The sequence below is a fragment of the Capsicum annuum genome, chromosome 5 (genome assembly GCF_002878395.1).
Source record: "Capsicum annuum cultivar UCD-10X-F1 chromosome 5, UCD10Xv1.1, whole genome shotgun sequence".
Taxonomy (NCBI): Eukaryota; Viridiplantae; Streptophyta; class Magnoliopsida; order Solanales; family Solanaceae; genus Capsicum; species Capsicum annuum.
Genome location: NC_061115.1, coordinates 219,969,243 through 219,975,086, shown reverse-complemented (window position 1 = coordinate 219,975,086; position 5,844 = coordinate 219,969,243). Strand labels below are relative to the sequence as shown.

At 36.9% G+C, this 5,844-nt stretch overlaps 1 long non-coding RNA gene across 1 annotated transcript; it reads right to left on the bottom strand.

Moving 5' to 3' along the window:
* Positions 1-1,397: 1,397 nt before the first annotated feature.
* On the bottom strand, positions 1,398-5,245 carry LOC107871389. The gene is made up of 3 exons (XR_007055599.1): positions 4,973-5,245; positions 2,051-4,124; positions 1,398-1,956 (listed from the first exon to the last, which is right to left on the bottom strand). It is a non-coding gene; the product is annotated as an uncharacterized LOC107871389 (long non-coding RNA).
* Positions 5,246-5,844: the final 599 nt, after the last annotated feature.

The following is a 5,844-nucleotide window of genomic DNA, read 5'->3' as shown; positions in this document are numbered from 1 at the left end:
ATTGTTCTAACAATTTGAAGATAGCTGTCTCTATGGCTTCTACATCAATATCAAATAGTATTCCATCTTTGCCTAATCCTAATTTTGAAATATTTGATGGCAAAGACTTTCCTAAATGGCGTGGAAAGATGGAATTCTTTTTAAAACGATTAAAGTTGGCATATGTTCTTGAAGAACCTTGCCCTAATGCTCCTGGTTCTGAGGTAGCATCTGACGAGGCTACTTTGATTAAAGAACAAATTGCCAAATGGCAGTATGATGATTATTTGTGCAAGAATTATATTCCTGGAGGAATGTCTAACAAATATTATGATCCATATTATGTTAAATACAAATATGCTAAAGAGATATGGGACACTCTTCAAGCTATTTATTTAGCCGAAGAGGCGAGTTCTAAGAAATTTCTCGTTTCAAATTATATGGAGTTCAAAATGGTTGATGACACGTCAATCACTGAACAAGTACAAGAATTCCAACTTATAGCTAATAAAATTGCTATATTTGGAATTGCTCTTGATGAAAACTTTCTGTAGATACTTAAACCAAAGCAGAAGCTCAAACCCATGACCCTAACAAACAACTCCCCGCACACCATATAACAAAATATCTGCATTGCTAATCCCACACATACGTCTATTTCAGTAATATCATACGCTCTGTGCATGAAGCGTGCAATGAGATGAAAATACATGGTGCAGGCTGCTAATAGAAAGATAGGGCCAAGTTCGGAATCCACAAGTAGCAATAGAGATACATCATCCTCCCCAAACTTGAACACCAGAAACTGATGCCAAACTGAAGCGATTAGCGCGGGAATGAACTCAATCATAAACTTCACCTTCGCGCCCACTAATTGAAAAGGGGTGTAGATGTTCCAATAAATCACATTATAGAACACGGCGCCTTGAATTCCCGTGCCTATCAACGCAAAAATCAGGCACTTGCCAAGATTAAGGTCCAATGGGACAGCCATAAAATGGTCAAACGCCATCAACAAACAATACGAAGGAAAAGCATTGCAAAACCACCACAGGTCCTTCAGTATATCTAAACCACAATAACAAATAAACAAACAAAATTAACAACACATAATAAGTATTATTGCTGTAACCAAACCCTAAAGTTGCAGTTTACAATTTCACCAATACTACTGATACAGGAAAGACAAGGGAAGCACGAAACAAACACCAAATCAGTCCACTAATCTTAAGGATTCGAGGACCAAGATGGAGACCACACTCGGATTCGCTACCAACAACAAGAATACAAGATACAAGAGTATATTTTAACACCAAACAGCTACAAAACGTGATGAATAAGATGAACAACAATAATACAAGTTTTGGATTCAACGAAGACCCCGAAACAGTCCACTACACAACACATACACGATTTGCAAGAAAATAAAGATAGATAGTGAGATCAAGATTATTACAAGATTAAGAACCAAGTGTATTTCAACATTAACCCCTAATGAATGTAACAATCAAAACCACACTCTTACGGTGACCACCAAGGGAATGAACTCACCTCAAGATCTACCGTTTCCAAGCAAAGATCAATATTGGCTTTTCCAAGCCCTATGCTAAGGATGACTTTTTCAAGCCCTACAACTAAGGGTGTTACACTCTCAAAAGAAAGAAAATATGTCTTTCAATTCTTCATCATTCCAAATCTAGTGAAAATAAGACTAAGGCGGCCTATTTATAATATATTACAAATGAAGATAAAAAGACCACTTTGCCCTTAATGAGAGGGGCGGCCATGGTGTGTAAATACACCATGTGTAATGTCCAAAATGCCCTTAATTAAGGTCCAAAACCGTGAGTCCTCAACCTTAAATGCTCCAAGCAATCTTCCACACGCGAGATTGCTTTAAGTTATGCTCAAAACGGGTCCTCCATGCATGTTCTTGTATTCTCGAGGTGACCAAGTCTTGAGCCTCTATGTGTTGACCTCCAAAAATGTCATCAAAAGATAAGATGGCCATTTGTCCCGTATCAACTACCATCAATGATTAAATAGAGAATTAGGGGGGGAAAAAACTTACCATTTGCATCACTATTGCATGGAGTCTTAATCTTCTTGAAAACAGACATCGCCATGACTGTCCGGACAGCTTCCATTCAAAAAGTGATTTTCAAAACCAAATGCTTATCAACTATTTTCATTCAGCTAATCCAAACGAAGATAGGGTGAGAAGAAACTGACTCGGGAATGGGGATGAGGAGAAACAAACTTTAAGAGATAACTATATTTCCTATTAGCTTGTCCAATAATCCATCAATCTGCATCCCCAAACTAGTCGTTGGGCGGTTTCAACCTTTGACTCATGCATAAATCCTTTCGAGACCCGACTACTTCAACCTGATCTGGCCAGTCTAGCTTATCCACTACAGATGCTCAACTACCCTGACTCCCTTTTGGGATGAAGTATCACAGCTTATGCATGGAGGTACCACTTGGACATCCTCTACGGTTAAGGGTAGATATGCTCACATATGGGAAGCCACTCAAAAACCACGTCTCGCATTACCAGCCTCTGCATTATGAGGGATTAGACATGTTGTGTCCATTCTCGTGGTATACTAGGAAATGCTGGAGCACCCCATGGTTTCTACCTCATCTGCTCCTGAGGACTCTAAGGAATGGACTCTGGTGAGCTTACCAAAAACAGAAAGAAAAAAAGAAAAAAAAAGTACAGATCACTGGAATGGTACATTGAACACAGTCGACTACCTATCTCTGATCAAGACAAGGCATCAGCAAGATCAGCCAAGTAAGTCCGGTCCACAAATGCTAATGTCAATAGATGAACAGAGCAACAAACATTCTCAAACCCCGAATATTCTCAGGTCCCAGGGATATGCAGCACCAGTGGCGGAGTCACCTTGTAGTTACGGGGTTCATCCGAACCCCCTTCGATGGAATATTATGCTATTTATATGTGGTTAAAATTAAAATTATTTTTTATGTATATATAGTTGATGTTTCCTTTGTTCTAAGCCGGGGGTCTATCAGAAACAACCTCTCTACTTCTTCGGAAGCAGTGGTATGGACTGCGTACATTTTACCCTCCCCAGACCCCACTGTGTCGGAATATACTGGGTTTTTTGTTGTTGTTGTTGTTGTATATATAGTTGATGTTGAACCCCCTTCGACTAGTTCGTGTGCTTACTTTTTTCGATTTTGAACCCCTTAGTAAAATTTCTGGCTCCGCCACTGTGCAGCACCCTCTTAGATCAAAAAGGAGACATCAAATTCGACGGGATAACAAGTCACTTCATAACCGATACATGAATGTAGCATATGATTAATCAATTTACCCCCTTATTTAGTGTAAAAACAACAAAATATGAAGAAGATTAGAGGAGGAGACATTCACATAAATAAATCCAAAAAGGCAGAAAAACTCTTTCACATGTCTTAATAAATCAGACATCATATCATATTTTATAGATAAAGTATCATCCAAAACATGATAAGAGTAAATAACTGAAAAACATTATTAAGGTATTTTAAGTTAGTTACACGTTCGATTTAGACAGGCACGTCCTCCGACTCTCTTTTGGGATGCGGTATCACAGTAGGGCCAGCATACGCGGCGTATCTATAGAAACATATGCAGATGCAGAAGAACAAAGGCAGGGACCGAATATACAAGTCCCCGCACACAGTAAAACAAGATACCTGCATCGCTAATACCACTATAACATCTGTAATAGTAATATCATAAGATCGGTGAGTGAAGTGAGCAACGAGATAAAAATACGAGGTGCAGGATAACAATATATTGAGAGGCCAAAATTGAGCTCCATCCAAAATTTCCATGAATGATAGAACCCCACGCTTGAACACCAAAATCTGATGCGAAGCTGCTGCAATACCACTTGTAATCAACTCGATCATAAACCTCCATTCCGCACCATGTAACTAGTAAGGCTTGTAGGTGTTCCAATAACCCAGTGTGTGGAACAACACCGATTGAATTCCCATCCAAACCATTGCCAGGAGAATACATATTCCAACATTAATATGCATAGGTACAGCAAAACATAGAAACGCCATCAACAGACAATACACAGGAAACAAATTGAACATCCACCATATTTTCTCCGCTGAAGCTAAACATGAGGAAAAAAAAGAGAAGGAACTAATTAATAAGAAAAAAAGGTATATATATATAAGGGAAAATGCTCTATTACCACCTTGAACTATACGTGAAAAGGCCGAGACACACCCGAATACCCGAACTTTAGGAGGATCCTATTACCCCTTGGACTAATTAAAACCGTATTTTTGAGAACCTACGTGGCACACACGTGTGCCTACTTGCACCCTTTAGTGTTTTGTTAGTCCAGGGGTAATAGGATCCTCCAAAAGTTCGGGTGTGTCCAGCCTTTTCACTAGGAATGGCAATGGGGTGGTGTGGGTGCGGTTATTTTCTTAACCCGTGGATTTGATAACCGCACCACATGACTTTTAAACCCACCCCACACACATACCCGCGCACACCCACACTACGAGACCAAATTCTTTTCTCGCTCTTTACTAGTTCACTAGAAAAACAATTAATAAAGATAAAAACAATTATGATTATCCTTGAATTTTTACTCCTATTTATTTCAAAGTAATGTTTTGATTGACTTATTTATCCTTGAAAAGGACAATTATTATAGTCCAGTGGAAATGTAACAACAATTACAGAAACAAAGAAACATCCATAGCTGCTGCTTCCAACGAAAAACATCATTATCAGTAACTTAACATCCCATTGCCATCCCTACTTTTCACGTATAGTTCAAGATGGAAATAGAGTATTTATAAAACAAGGCAATTTCACACCAATTGGGCAAAACCTAAATCAGGGAAAGGCTTAATAGATAAGAAATTAACGTATAAAAAAGTCAATTTTAAAGCATTTCTAAAGTAATTGTAGGCTACAATAAGACAGTTGAATCATTAAACTTACACTCAAATTCACGGGGAGACCTAATCTTCTTCAAAGCAGAGCGAACGAAAGCGGAAATATACGGAGATAGCACAACAACTTCATCCATTCAAAACTGGCGTAATGAGAAAATTTACTCTTCAAAGTTTTCAACTAGTAAAATAGTCTGCTTTCATTTTCTAATATTTAGTGGATATCAGTCCCATAGATATGTCTAAAAAAAAATTGGGTCATTTCCCCAAAGAAAAAAAAAACTATTTGATTATAAAGAAGACTTGAAAATGTCATTTAAAAGATCTCATTGTCTAACTTTTATTTCAGACTAATCCTGTCAACTACCAGACCGGCCTGGTGGACCTCCGGGCTGTCGATTTCGGGCAATAAAAATACATAAAGTATTATATTTAATTATTAAATTATAAAAAATAATAATATTTTATTAAAATTATATCTTGTAGCATATATATTTATATTTTTATAGCAACAGTTAATAAAAATATAAAATATATATCGATCATAAGAACAGTAAAAATCATATGTATTTATATTTTTATAGCAACAGTTTGCAAAAATATAAAATACAACTTACTATATTAGATAATTATAAAACTGTTGCTATGAAACTCATAATTAATGGGATAAATATGTTATTTCTGAATTTTGCCCAATTGACATTTAGCCGTTTGGATCCCAACTGTCAATTGGACCATTGAGGCCCAACAACATTATAGCCGGAGCCCGAACAACCAATTGACATTTTTGGCATATTTTATTAAAAGAAAAAATTAATTCAAAAAAATTCCTATAAATATATTACAATTTCAAATTATTTTCCACACAAATTTCAATTTCTCTCAAATATTCTTTATCTCCTAAAGTATTCAATTTTATTT